Raw genomic sequence first — 15,367 nt, forward strand, 5'->3', positions numbered from 1 at the left:
CTCCTATGTACTTTTCCCTATGCAGGGAAAAAGCTATAGGTGTACCATAATTCAGTATTGCAGGGGTGGGGCACTACCAAGATGTTGTTGGCATCCTTCAGTCTCAGAAGACTCTGGTATTGCGCTCTGAATGGTGGTTCTGGAACAGAGTGTCCTCTCCAGTGCGCAAAGCCTGGGTAGAGTAGATATGGAGGATAGACTGTTACCCAAGCAGCAAATCCCCCCTCTCCACGTCGCTGAAATGGTCCAATGGAAAGGCAGAACCCAATACAGTTGGTTCCAGCGGCATCGCAGGAGTTGCCAGAACGCAACTGTGTTCAGCCATGAACTGCCTCAGGGACTCCAGCTCCGGTTTTTGCCTTGAGGTTGACTCCTGAAGCCTTTTCCATAACTGGATGTAGCCACAAGGCAGTGGAGGTTTGGGATCAGAGTTTTCCTTCTCTCAGATGAGCTACCTTCCCAGGCTGATGAGTCCCATCTACCCGGTGGCTAAACCTAGAGGTAAATCTAAGAGGCGACTAAACCAAGATGTAGGCAAATGGCATGACAAAAGTACATAAGAGGCTTGCTGGATCAGGTGCAAGACCCTTCTATTATCATTCAGTTTGCTGTAGCAGCCCTCCACCTCACATCAGGAAGCCCACACGTTGGAGAGAAAGGCAGACGCCTCTTCCACCACTGTGCCCCTGGCACTGGTACTCAACAAGTGGAAGCTGTTCTCTAGCAAAGACTCATCTGAATCGTGCCTGTTGATCTTTCCTTCAGGGCAAGCCGTGCTTGGTTACAGGACTAGATGAGCAATTACTGGAACTAGAACAGGGCAGGAATGACAGCAGGCAGACCTACCACCGTCACAACCGTTGATTAGAAAAAGGACGCATGGAAATCTGTCTGCATTAGCTCCAGAAACCAAAATATGCTGTGAGTAAGGAAGAAGTTAGTGAGTTCAAAAACAGACGTCGTGTTGGTCAATCACAAGGCACTCCCTGGGAGTTCCCATCGATGGCAGTGACTTCCCAACTATGTGCCATGAGAAATAAACAGTGCAAAAGTTTCTGTGAGCCCAACACACCTTTGGCGTATCTGTGCCGCCGCCTGGTCTAACGTTCCAGTGGCAGATCGATATTGTAACAGCAATTGTTTTAAACAATCACCTCCACTTATCTTTGCCACATGTGGGCAGGGCTGTGAAGCAGCAGTGTCGATAGGAAAATGAGATTTGACTGCAATAGGGAACATCTCCCAGCCAGCAGTTCAAAGGGCTTAAGAGCACGTCAGGCTTGGAAATCCAAGATTTTGTCCCTGGCATTTTCAAGTTGCACATCTGCTGTTGGCTGCTGTCACTTTCTAGTGCAGAACAGCCTCTGAGTCACATTGTATTCTCCAACTTCTTGCCAATACCAGCCTGGCATTTGCCCAGATCAGAGAGCAGAGAAGTTAAGGAGGTTGCAGCCTCTGTGTGCACTTGGCTGAGCCATCTTCCATGAGCCTCCCTTTGCATTGTAATTCCAGGCTTCCTCATTGATGCTCTCTGTCTTTAGCTGCAGAATTATGATACGTGAGACACGGAGGTGACAAGCTTTCAATTGACTATTGTGATAATTTAGAATTCTATTCATAGTCACCTATGAACTCGTTTGGGACCATTGCAATGCACTCGGGTTCTAATATCTCAGCAGTTGTACCCAAAGCCTGTGTGTTCTGTTTTGGTATTGAGAATAAAACATGTTGAGAATAAAATGTAATAAAAGGTATTGCGAATAACACGGCTCATATTATCATACCATTGTGCAAATAGATGGTAAGGCCACACCTGGGTTAGTATGTCCAGTTCTGGTTGCCGCATCTCAAGAAGGATTTTGTGAAATGGAAAAGGTGCAGAAGAGAGTGACCAGAATGGTTGCTGGGTTGGGGCACCTTCCTTACAAGGAAAGGCTGCAGCATTTGGGGCTCTTCAGTCTAGATCAGGGGTGTCCAAACTTTTTAGCAGGAGGGCCACATCATCTCTCTGACACTGTGTTGCGGGCCGAATTAATTTACATTTCCAATTTGAATAAATTTACATAAATGAATATATTAGAGATGGAATTTGTATGAATGAATGAAGGTCTTGCAATAGTTCAAGGCCTATAAAAGTCCTTGCACAAGGCAAGGCTAGCCTTTCCTTCACTGCCACTGCTGCATCACAGACGTGAAACAGCAAGCAGTGGAGGGAACCCTTGTCCAACAGCTCATGCGAGAGGTCAAACAGTCATGGTCAAACAGTCATCTTCACACTGAGAGAAGTTGCGTCAGGCCAGCATGGGCTCTAGCAAGTCTCTGGAGGGCCAGATGCTCATTGGAGACTGGGGGCTCCCTGCGGGCCGGATTGTGAGTCCCTGAGGGCCGCAAGTGGCCCCCGGGCCAGGGTTTGGGCTCCCCTGGTCTAGATGAAAAGATGCCTGAGGGGAGACATGATTGAGACATACAAAATTATGCAAAGGGTTGATAGAAGGATGTTCTTTTCCCTCTCACACAACACCAGAACCAGGGGATATCCACTAAAATTGAATGTTGGGAGAGTTAGGGCAGACAAAATAAAACATTTCTTTACCCAGCATGTGACTAGCCTGTGGAATTCCTTGCCACAGGATGTGGTGATGGCATCTGGCCTAAATGCCTTTAAAGGGGATAGGACAAATTTCTAGAGGAAAAGTCCATTACAGGTTACAAGCTGTGATGTGTATGTGCAACCTCCTGATTTTAGAAGCAGGCTACCTCAGAAGCCCAGGTGCAAGGAGGGCACCAGGATGCAGGTCTTTTGTTGTTGTGTGTGCTCCCTGAGGCATCCATTGGGCCTGATACAGAAAGCTGGAATAGACGGACCTCTGGCCTGATCCAGTGGAGCTCTTGGTATGTTCTTAAGTGTTAGTTCAGTATTGTTTAACCAGCATGAAACCAGCTTTGCACTAGCAAATTCTGGCTTTCCAATTGCTCTTGAACATCTAGAATTTTCTGTTACCAAACAGCATCCCAATTAGAATATTTTAGAACTTGAGATTTTTTTCAAGCACCTTCTGGTGGTTTCTTCCCAAATCATGGCGCTTGAATAAAGCTTTTTCTTCTTGGTTGCTGTGAGCTAAAATACCATTAGGTGAAGTCCAAGTAAGGTTGGACTTACCAAGTAAGCCAGAGTCTGGGAAGCAATCCTGGAAGAATTTGGAGTCAGAAACTATGACAGGAAAAGGAAAGGGAAAAGTAACAGGAGAACTAGCCCTGATAATCCAGTGTTCTAGAAAGCACTTTGAGCCAGTGGCTTCTTAAGGATGGTTCCCAATTCTGGTTTGATTAATCAGAACGCATATTTGTTCAGTTGCCTGATGGTCAGAGCACCAGTGGCACTGGAGAGTACCTGACTTGGACCCGAGTTCAAAACTCTTCTCAGCCACAAAGACTCGCAAGGTGTGCAGGAGTGGTTCATTTTCTCATCCAGTGGTTCCTGCTCTTGCATTCAGCAACCAGACAGATCTCCACCACCTTCCAAAGTTCTCTTCTCCTCCTCACCCACTCCGGCAAGAACTGTGCATTTGCAGATGAGTTATCCCAAAGCCCATGTAAATAGATATGTTTTCCCCCCCTTTATTTTTGATGCTGTTTCTCATTATGAAAGACTGTTGAGATGATCCTAATGAACTGGCTGTGTGCTCCTAAAGATGCGTGTGGAATAACAGGAAAATGGAGAGCAAAGGGGGGGGGGTGGAAATCCCGTGCAGCAGCTTGCCCGTGGTCGCCAGTCAGGGTCCGCTTCACAAGATTTTCCACCGGCGTGTCGTCTTAAAAGCATGGGAAACTGAAGCAGCGAAGCTTTCCCCTCTTTGGCGGGGATAACTTTCAGTGCGTTGGTGCCATGCTCACACTAATTCCTTGATGATGATAGAGCAGATGAAACTGATCCAGTACGTAGCGCAGATGCCTTAAATTGGCACTTGCTCATTGTAAACAATTAGCGCAGGCTCGCCCGCTGTCTGAGTGCTTACAAGACCCGGTAACATGAAGCTGAGCTCAGAGGCTACATTGGTAGGGTGGGGGCCAGGCTGTCTGAACGTCTTGCTTTCTTCTGAATGATAAACAAATGAGCACACTTGGAACATCCCCACATGCCCTGTCGCTGCTATATGCAGTCATGCTTAGGAAGGATTGGGGGGGGGATCAGTCCAGCAGCTGTAAGATGTTGCTTGCGCTCTGTGTCAGCTGGAACAGGTGGGCCGGCCACTTAAGCAAGCACATTAGAGCAGGAGACGGAGGCTTGGATGGAAGTGGAGATGGAAGGGAACTTTTCTGCCAGTTCGTGTGGTCATGCTTGACGCATGGGCTTTAGCTCTTGTATCCCTCAAGGATACGTCACTGCCCTGAGCAACAGAGAGCAGGTGCGGTGGTGGTAATTTTGTGTTACAGTAGTGCAGGAAATTGGAGACCCAGTCGGGCTAACTACACATGGTGAGGAAGCCAGAGACACACAGATCTTCTGACCCCAGGATACGAGGGTGACCGCAACTGGGGGCTGATGGACAAAAATAGGAGGTTGTTTTTTTTCTCCCAGCTTTGGATCAGAGAGAGGACCTGCTGTAACGCTGGAGGGGCATAACCCAGTATCTGAAGCCCAAAACCAATGCACCAATGTGATACGAGCCTCTTTTCTTTGTCTCCAATAGCAGCAACTGTTACCCTGCACATCCCTGATCTTGTCTGATCTTGGAAGCTAAGCAGGGTCAGGCCAGGTTAGTACTTGGATGGGAGACCTCCTGGGAATACCGGGTGCTGTAGGCTTAGACCATGATCTCGGAAGCTAAGCAGGGTCAGGCCTGGTTAGTACTTGGATGGGAGACCGCCTGGGAATACCGGGTGCTGTAGGCTTATACCATAGTCTTTCCATGCCCGATCTTGTCTGATCTCGAAAGCTAAGCAGGGTCAGGCCTGGTTAGTACTTGGATGGGAGTCCGCCTGGGAATACCGGGTGCTGTAGGCTTATACCATAGTCTTTCCATGCCCGATCTTGTCTGATCTCGAAAGCTAAGCAGGGTCAGGCCTGGTTAGTACTTGGATGGGAGACTGCGTGGGAATACCGGGTGCTGTAGGCTTATACCAGAGTCTTTCGAGACTGAAGGTTGCCAACCAACCGAGTGTAAATAGTTGTATAGGGTCCCAATCTGGGCTGGGACCATGGTGTTTGGGGGGGGGGCTTGAACCTTTTGCCCTTTCATGATCCTGATCTGAATCAGGGGCCTTGTTGCTGCAGTGTGACCAAGAAGAAAAGGGCTTTGTGGAGCCAGTTGGTGCTGTTTTTCCCTCCCCCCCCAACCTCCCCAAGGACTAGCAGCCTGTTTGGGGGTGTAGAGGAAGAATCTGGATCAGGACTGGGGGGAAATGTCCCTATCCCCCTACACCAGTGGTTTCCAGACTTTTTCAGCTGGTGGAACTCTTGAACTACTGATCCATTGGCCTTGACTCCCCTTTAGGGATACAATCCTGTATATTGCATAGAGCAGCGGGTTTTTTGTGCAGATTCTGTGGCTCCCCAGGGAGCCACTGCCCTACACAATGGTTACAGTGTGGATTGAGACCCCATGCAGCTTCTAGTTAGATTTGGAAAAATTAAGTACACAGGATCCAATCATGTGATACATGCGTTGTCCAGTGTGACCCTGAAAGGGCCATCCTATACAAATCCTGTCAACTGTTACCCTGCACATGTCTGATCTCAGAAGCTAAGCAGGGTCAGGCCTGGTTAGTACTTGGATGGGAGACTGACTGGGAATGCCGGGTGCTGTAGGCTTATACTATAGTCTTTCGAGACTGAAGGTTGCCAACCATCTCCCTATACTGAACACTATCTCCTGATCTTGTCAGATCTGGGAAGCTAAGCAAGGTCAGGCCTGGTTAGTACTTGGATGGGAGACTGCCTGGGAATGCCGGGTGCTGTAGGCTTACACCATAGTCTTTCGAGACTGAAGGTTGCCAACCAACCATATGACTTATTATTGATTCCTCTCTTAACCCTCTGCCTTCCATGTTGCACACTTTTACTGCCTTTGTTCTAGTTCTGCCTCAGATGATTGTGTAAGCTGTCAGATAAGTCCCCCTCTTTGCTGAACAGGCTATAGGTGCTTAACTAAAAATACAGACTTATATGAACTGAGTAGGGGCTGAGTAGGTACTGATGAACTAGCTACGGTCTCTACACCCAAAATTCCTTTTCGAGATTTAATTTCTCCCAGCCATGTGACATTGGGAAAATGTTAGGTCAACTTCGAAGCATTTAGGACTGGGGCAACATTTATTTATTTGTTTATTTGTTTATTTATTTGTTTATTTATTTATTTTTCAAAGTCTCAAAGAGTTAAAAGGTTTGGCCTTCCTAAATCCCCTTGCCTGAGAACCAGCTTGAGGTTTGTCAGTATCAGCCTTTCTCTCGCAGTGACCTCACAGCCAGATCCATGATGGCAGAATGGGGTGATATCACAGTCTTGGAAACGGTCCGATGCCTGCCTGCCTGCCAGGAGTGGATGCCAGGCACCGGTGAACAGGTGCCAGGCACTGCCAGGCCAATTTTAGAGGGAAACTACGTATGTAACTGAATCATCATAATGGAGGAAAGTCAAAAAAACAAAAACAAAAAACCTGGGGAGCCTCAAAGATGAACTGCCCTAAATGTAATGGGTTTCTAAACGTCTGCTTTTGTGTGACAGCTGCTCTGAAAAAGCTGGCAGGTTTCCAGGTGATGAAAGTCGGTGGTCAGAAAAGCAACTTTGCACCCTTTCGACAGAGAGGTGGTGATAGGGAGGGCATGTGGGTTCTGTCGAGAAGGTCTAAATCAGGGGTGCTCACACTTTTTTGGCTCGAGAGCTACTTTGAAACCCAGCAAGGCCCGGAGATCTACCAGGGGGGAAGGAAGCGTCTGACAGACACCCCCTTTAATGTATGGAGCCCCTGCTGGAGTCTAGTCAGTTTCCTCAGTTTTGTTGCTGCATGCCTGAAGAGCAGCTAAAGTGTCAGTTTCAGTGTCAGTTTAGTGTCAGCTAAATATGTCAGTTTCGTCTAGTCAGGAGACGAAACTGACATATTAACAGTTTGGAGAGACAGGGCTCCGCAATCTACTCATTTTGCCTCGCGATCTACCGGTAGATCGCGATCCACCTATTGAGCACCCCTGGTCTAAATCTATAGTCTGGGGTGGGGGGAGAGTTTGAAAGTCTAGAGGTGGGTGGGGTAGAGAGAGAGAGAGAGAGAGAGAGAGAGAGAGACTGTACTCTAGTTCTAAAGATTGCACATGAACCACTTCATACACTTGCAGAAAGCCAAAGCAGGGCTTCCAGTCTCCATAAACGGGGAGCTTGTGAGCGTCCACCAGTCTCTGCTAATCAGCATGGCTTATAGGGAACCAGCACAGCATACAGTCCACTGGTTGACTTCCCTGTAGATTAGCACACAATTTCCCCAAAGGGGGGGAAAAATGACTTGTACATCATAGTATGGGAAGCTGCCACCTTTAGTCTGTTTAATCACATCTATGATACATGTTACCCCAAGGGACCAGGACGGTTTACGATACCATGAGTTATCCTCTTAAAGAAATAAGATGCCCAAAGAGGCTTACAAAAACAAATGCAAACACCAACAAAAAAAACCCCCCAGTAAAATCCAGTAGAAAATCCAGTAAAAATCACAGTTTTAAGAAAAAGGGGACATACAAAATGAAATTCCCTTTCAAAGAGGCTAGTTGATAACCCAACTAGCTTGGCAACATAAGAAGGGCGTCAGCCCCCATCGGGACATCAGGAAGGGGGACGACCTTAGTTTTACTGGGAGGGTGTTCCAGAGTTATGGCACTCCTGTGGAGAAGCCCCTCCCCTTCACTGCTGCCAACCTGGCACATGCAGAAGGGGGCCTCCCAGATGACTTCAGGGGGATGACTTCTGGAGAAAAAATCCATTACAGGGTATAAGCCATGATGTGTATGTGCAACCTCCTGATTTTAGAAATGGGTTATGTCAGAAGGCCAGATGCAAGGGAGGGCACCAGGATGAGGTCTCTTGTTATCTGGTGTGCTCCCTGGGGCATTTGGTGGGCCGCTGTGAGATCCAGGAAGCTGGACTAGATGGGCCTATGGCCTGATCCAGTGGGGCTGTTCTTATGTTCTTAACTACAATTCCCAGGAGGCCTTGCAGGTCTCTTGTTATCTGGTGTGCTCCCTGGGGCATTTGGTGGGCCGCTGTGAGATACAGGAAGCTGGACTAGATGGGCCTATGGCCTGATCCAGTGGGGCTGTTCTTATGTTCTTATGGGATGAGCTCATCTCATTTTGTCCTCACAAGGTTAGGCGAGGTCTTTCAGTTTCCCTAGATGAACAGGGATGTCAACCAGGGATTCCCTCATCCCATCTCAACAGTCTCACCACTGCTTGCACTCTGGGATTCTTGCCCTCATGGGCAGTGTCTCTTCTTGGCTCGTGTCCCCTGGCTAAGCTGCAGTCACAGGGGACATTTTCACAGCTGCCTAGCTGTGGTCCTCTCTCACTTTATCTCCAGTTCCTAGATGTCACCACTTCTTTGGGCTGCCACACAGAGGCCAGTTTTATCCCAAGCATATGGTGCCGACACCCGCACGCTCGACAGACGTGCAGCGGCGCCCACCGCACTTTGCTCCAGCCTGGCTTTAAATGGTGCTAAAAGAAATGTCTACCAGCAGCCACATAAAGGCATCCTTTGCCCTCGCTGCAAACCGATTGTGACAGTTACCACGAGGGGTGAGATTAAAAACAGATGAACCTGGCGTTCCCTAAATGCCTGACTGGGCCAGAACAGCCCTGTTGGGGGGATTGATTGTCTGGAAATGACTCTGCCATGTGTTTCACCCTGGCACTGCGGGCATATCCAAATGCACAAGCAGTTGAGCGAGGTGCAAGGGACGGTGGGTCCAGGAAAGAATGTGCGTGGAATTCCTCTTGGAAAAGTGGGTGAGTTGGGAGGCCTGGTGGTGTGCTCCTTCCTCCTCCTCCCTCCTCCTCCTCCTCGATTCTCACCAGCTCCAGTTAACCAGGAAAGACACTTCTAATTTGAAAAAGGCAGCTTGTATGTGTGGCGCCTGCTGATGCGAGAATCCTGCTTTCTCTTCTTCAACGTAAATTAAGGACACATTTTGCGCATCGGCAGCTTGAAGTAAAACACTTCAGATCCTTTCTTTTTCTCCTCGATAAAGTTTGCAGGTGGGGCTCACTGAAGCCCTCGCCTTAGTCAGTCCCATCTGGAAAGGCTTGGCCCCAACCTGGACCAGCTTGTGTGCAGGCTTGTCCCAGCTCCACATCTCCCTCCTCAGCCGGGACCAGCAGTGCCTATCTGTCAAGATGCACCTGTCACCTTGGCATTCTTTTGTCTTCCCTTTTCATCTGGTCTCCAGAGCTTGGAGTCGGCCGCTTGCGTCCCCCGTGCAATCTGAGACAGCTGGTCCGATCTTGTCGGGCGGCCGAACTCCCAACTGGTTGGCCTTTGGATTTTCCCCCCTGGGCTAACGTGGCAGCTTCAGGCCTCCACCTGACCAGCCGGTGGCCATTTTACTCGGGTAAGCTGGTGTAAACGAGAAGGCAATCAGAATTTGCTCCAAGTGTCTTTGGCCTGTAAAGCCACTCCAGTAAAGCCGTCAAGAATAGGCTGGTGGCAATCTGAAATTCCGCCGCAGCTGACAACTGCAGCTGAGGATGACTTGTAAAGCCTTCGATTTTCTGAGGGGGCTTTGAAGAGAGACAAATGCTTTGTGGCAGACCAGAGTGCTGTAATGTCATGGGATTTCCATCCTCGGGCCATGGCTTTGTGGGGATTAGACCATTGCTTGGGAACGGCCCGCAGTTCCACTCCCTTCGGTTTGTCTGTTTTCCATCTCGGGCTTCAAGTTCCCCGGAGAGGCGCCATTTTGGTGCCTGTGCTTCTAATCAGGGATTGAGGTATGTGCCGGGGGTGGAGAAGGGAAAGGAAGACCCCTGTTATGTTGACAGTGTCTTTGCAGCAAGTGGCTGTTTCTCAGGGAGCCATGGAAACAGCTGCCCTACAAACCTGAGCTGGAGCCGTGGAGATCAGTGCTGGAAAAGTCCCATTGGGTTCATCTCTTTGTTGGTGTGTAGTTGCATTAGATCAGTGCCAATTTCCACTCCAGTTTGTGGAAAGATCTGCTGACTGTGTTGTCTTCCCTTGTAGAGTGCAATGTTGCTGCAGTTGACCCATTCCCATAATTTTGCTTGCCATGTTGACCCTTTTGTATCAGGTTATTCCTCTTGGCCGTAGCTGTTCAAAACCCGTGTGGTGTTTGCTGGGCAGGGCTTGGAGAGGGAAAGGCAGACTGGGAACATCGGAAGGGGAAAATCAAAGCCTGACTTGCCAAATTTCTCATAACTCATTTTGAGAAGACTAAATTGATGGCCACTGGTAGGACCACCACCCATTTATAATTGGCTGCTTGATGGGCAAGCATTTGAGTGAGTTAAAATAAAATTATCTAGGGGCATTTGGTTCACAAGTACAGGCAAATCAGAGTTCATTCACTGCGCACCAAGGGTAGGGGAGCGATGTGCTCCGTACTGAAATTTTCATGACTTGGAAGTAGGAACCAGTTACTTCCAACTCTCAAGGTATTGGATGCAAAGGTACAAGTGCAGGAGATGTGTGGTGCTGAAATTTGAGGTCTGGCAAAACTGAGACGCTGGAACAATAAACGTCTCCCTTTATTCCAGCATCACATTTTGGGGCAGACACTAAAACATTTCTCTTGACCCTGAAGGCTCGAGTCAGGAAACGGATTACGTAAATGAGACTGCAGGCTGCTCAAAATATTTCTCCTGGAGCAAAACTGTCAGAAATGACTTGATATTCTATATCATTGATAATGTTCCAAGATTTATTTAATCCAGTTGGGTTAAATCTTAAAAAAAAAAAAACACAACACAGTGACTGTCTGCAACTTTGGATTTTCTCCCTGAGTAAATCCGATTGGATCCTATAGAATTGTGATTTGGGGGGGGGGGAATGTTCTTTAAATGAAGAAGAGCTTTTACTTTTTGTACTTCCAAACTAAGAAAAGTGAGCTATACTCAAAGGTTGCTCTGCTCGGATCCAGTATGGGAGAGATTCTGTGCCTAAAGTGAAGCTGTAGCAGAGATTTTAGATCACTGTTTCTGAAGCTGCTCACTTCACCACGAACGGATTCTTCCCCTTGTTAAAAACTTCAACTGGCCTATAATAACAAGAACAGAGTTTTCTACTGGAGGCAGATTGGGTACTGCTATCTACAGGGCTGTGGGTTCTGCTCATTCGGCTGGGGAGATCGAAACCTGTTTTCTGCCAGGCAATAGTATTTGCTCTAAAAGCTATTTTAGAGATGGTCGCAAGCGAAGACTTCTGTTAACCTTCTTTATCAACTGAAGCAACAGCAAACTGAGTGGGGCTCCAAGACCTCTTGGGTTCCCTGAGCTGATTCAGTGACGCCCACCCTGAGCCTGGGACGGTCTTGTACTTTTGCGTTTTGTTTCCTTGCCCATTTGTCAACACTAAAAATACCATGCGAGGTTTCTTCTAAATAGCAGGGGCATCACATTTACATTCTATATTCCCTTGAAAGCAGTGTGACAATTGACATGTCTGCCAAGTGACAGTCGCTTGACGGATGGTATCTGTGGCTCTCCTTGTTTTCTTGCTCTTGGGGAGTTCCCAGCTATTTTTTCATGTGAGAGAGGCATTGCGCTGATGTAAGCAACCACACCGGTGTTGAATTCTACATTGAGTCACACCAGCCAAGCATGGCTCGTGCTGGTTTATTTGCATACATTGCAATAGACATTCTGTCTATTGTCTGAAAATGAAGATGACAGCCTATAGTGCACGCTGTCATTTTCTGTTACAGAGACACTGGTAACAGGTGAATATTGACAGTGCTGTAATTGATTGTAGGTGAGCTGAGATTGAGATCCCTCTAGCTGTCCTTTCTGCCTCTGTGTGGGTGATATTTTGGAGTGACAGTTTGCCACCACCGGACCAGGAAAAGTTATTGTAGAAATCCAGCGTTGGAAGCCACATTAATTTAGCTGATGATCAAGTAATTTGATAGCGGATATTCTGACCATGAGTTTAAAAAGCAAAATGAGAAAAATCACAGTTTTGTTTTGTCTGGGGTCCGAGGAGCATAAACTGCTAGGAGTGGAGAACAGACCACAGATTGGGTTCCCCCACCGATATTCCAAGAGGTGACACTTGACTTGATTCAGTCTCAAGGAAGGTTTCACTTGCTCGCCCCAAAACAAACAGCCCTAACCCACAGGAAAGGGAAGAATTTTGGTCAGTAAGCAGCAGTGTCTGGTCTTTGGAGGTGAAGACTGCAAAATTTCTCTTTCAGGGCCCAAGGCAGAGGTTATTGCATGGCTGGGTGACAACTCTAGCTGCTTATCTCTGCCCAGTCTAATTTTCTCCAGTTTCCAAAATGAAGGCAGTAAAGCACAGTTGTCAAGGCTCTTTGGAATGGTCAAGAAGGTACATAGTAAAGGAAATGGGTCTTGGATATCTCCTGCCTTCTGCTTCTCGTTCATCTTAAACAATGTTGTAAGAATGTAAGAAGAGGTCTGCTGAATCAGGCCCACGGCTCATCTAGTCCAGGGCCTTGTGGCCCACAGTTGCCCACCACCTGTGTCTGGGAAACAAAAGATGAAGGCAATGCAATACAATCTTGTGTTCTAATCCTGTGGACTCTCAGTTTATACCTGGCAAATAATTATAAAGCTTGAACAGTTTTGTTTTTTTTTAATTTACTTTTTATATTAATTGTGATGCAAAAAAGAGCTCAAGCCAACCTTTTTCCATGAGCTGCTCATTATATGTCTAAGAGACTCTTGTGGCTCATAGGAATGGTTTGACCACCCCTGCTGTATGAAGTCCACCCTCATCTCTGCTCTATATCTTCAGCCAATTGTGTCATATGTCATTTGACAGCAACTGTTACCCTGCACATGCCCAATCTCATACGATCTTGGAAGCTAAGCAGGGTCAGGCCTGGTTAGTACTTGGATGGGAGACCGCTTGGGAATACCGGGTGCTGTAGGCTTATACCATAGTCTTTCCATGCCCGATCTAGTCTGATCTCGGAAGCTAAGCAGGGTCAGGCCTGGTTAGTACTTGGATGGGAGACCGCCTGGGAATACTGGGTGCTGTAGGCTTATACCAGAGTCTTTCCATGCCCGATCTGGTCTGATCTCGGAAGCTAAGCAGGGTCAGGCCTGGATAGTACTTGGAAGGGAGACTGCCTGGGAATACCGGGTGCTGTAAGCTTATACCATAGTCTTTCGAGACTGAAGGTTGCCAACCAACCAACCATTTGACTTTAAAATAATGTATTTGGTACACAGGTACTAATCTTCCCGGGGGTTTAAAGATACAGGTTTGCATAGAGCATAGTTGAGGAACTCCGGTTTCCCAGCTAACCTTTCATCTATTTCATTATTTCCCCCCCCCCCCAATTGCCTGTGTTCTATAACAAGGGTGTCCAAGGTTTTTGGCAGGAGGGCCACTTTGTCTCTCTGACAAACTGTGTCGGGGGCCGGGGGGGGGAAATAATGAATTGACATTTCAAATTTGAATAAGTTTAATACATGTTTACATAAATGAATATATTAAAGTTGAACTTATATGAATGAATGAAGGTCTTGCAATAGCTCAAGGCCTGTAAAAGGCCATGCACAAAGCAAGGCTGGCCTTTCCTTTTCTGCAGCTACTGCATCACAGACGTGAAACAGCAAGCAGTGGAGGAAGTCCTCATCCCACAGCTCACGCGAGAGGTCGAACAGTCGCCCTCACACTGAGAGCAGTTGCATCAGGCCAGTGTTGGCTCCAACAAATCTCTAGAGGGCCAGAGACTCATTGGAGACTGGGGGCTCCCTGAGGGCTGCATTGAGAAGCCTCAAAGGCTGCATGTGGCCCCAGGGCCAGGGTTTGGGCACCCCTGCTCTATAACCCCAAACCTACCATTCTTCTTTGTGACACAGAGCATTTTCCATCTCGGTCTCCCAATGGGCACTTGCTCGGAAGGAGCACAGTAGGCCAGTGGTTCTCACACATTTAGCACTGGGACCCACTTTTTAGAAGGAGAATCAGTCAGGACCCACCGGAAGTGTTGTCCTGACCGGAAGTGACGTCATCAAGCAGGAAATTTTTTAATGCTAGGCTGCAATCCTACCCACACTTACCCAGGAATGAGTCCTGTTTACTGTCATTGTTAAAAGAATATGTATAGTAGCTTGTTAAAAGTACAGTTCTGTAACATTTCCCCAAATGCAGTCACATGCCATGGTAGCATCAAGTCTAATATATTAAAAATAAAATATTGAAATGAATGGGGACCCACCTGAGTGGGTCCCGACCCACAGTTTGAGAAACACTACAGTAGGCACTGCAGATTTTCTGTTTTAATTAGATGGACATCTGGTCATTTGTAGTCTCAGAACATGATTTTAGGGTGTATTTATAACTCAGATTTTCAAGATAAACTATCCCATTGGTAGGGCAGACAGCTTTGTCTTTCGGAACCTGCAGCAGTTCTCAGGACTGGTCCAGACAAACCCACAACATTGCTTCTTATAAAGCTCCCAGAGCTGAGATGCTCCCGTGGGCATGCCACTATCCAACATGGTCACCCGTTTGGTTTGTTCTTGCAACTGCATAAGAACATAAGAACAGCCCCGCTGGATCAGGCCATAGGCCCATCTAGTCCAGCTTCCTGCATCTCACAGTGGCCCACCAAATGCCCCAGGGAGCACACCAGACAACAAGAAGACCTGCAAGGCCTCCTGGGAATTGTAGTTAAGAACATAAGAACAGCCCCACTGGGTCAGGCCATAGGCCCATCTAGTCCAGCTTCCTGTATCTCACTGCAGCCCACCAAATGCCCCAGGGAGCACACCAGATAACAAGAGACCTCATCCTGGTGCCCTCCCTTGCATCTGGCATTCTGACATAGCCCATTTCTAAAATCAGGAGCTTGTGCATACACATCATGGCTTGTAACCCATCATGGATTGGAGCAGAATGCCTGAGAGGAGGCTTTGGACCAATTTGCAGTAGATGAGGATTGTGTTTGCTGTTTGCCCCACTTCTCAGGTCCTTTCCTTGCTTCCTTTGTGACTTGTTTGTATTACCCTAACCTTTCCCCCCACCCCAGCCTGCACCTTCTCTCCTTCCCGACCCCTGTTGGGAGGGGAAGTCTCCCAAGTCATCTCAGCTTCTGAAATTGGACAGAACAGCACTCCGAACAGAACGGAGCAAATTGATTTATGCGTAATGCATCATCTGCTTTGTTTATTTTA

The 15,367-nt window shown here is 47.7% G+C and overlaps 1 protein-coding gene and 1 pseudogene across 1 annotated transcript in view; both read left to right on the forward strand.

The window, feature by feature from the left end:
- Positions 1-15,367, forward strand: part of LOC136663868 (ankyrin repeat and fibronectin type-III domain-containing protein 1-like) — a 473,183-nt gene that overhangs the window by 283,024 nt on the left and 174,792 nt on the right. The gene's annotated exons all lie outside the window — the stretch shown is intronic.
- On the forward strand, positions 12,994-13,113 carry LOC136634053 (5S ribosomal RNA; annotated as a pseudogene).

Source organism: Tiliqua scincoides, chromosome 13 (genome assembly GCF_035046505.1).
Source record: "Tiliqua scincoides isolate rTilSci1 chromosome 13, rTilSci1.hap2, whole genome shotgun sequence".
In the NCBI taxonomy this organism is placed as follows: domain Eukaryota; kingdom Metazoa; phylum Chordata; class Lepidosauria; order Squamata; family Scincidae; genus Tiliqua; species Tiliqua scincoides.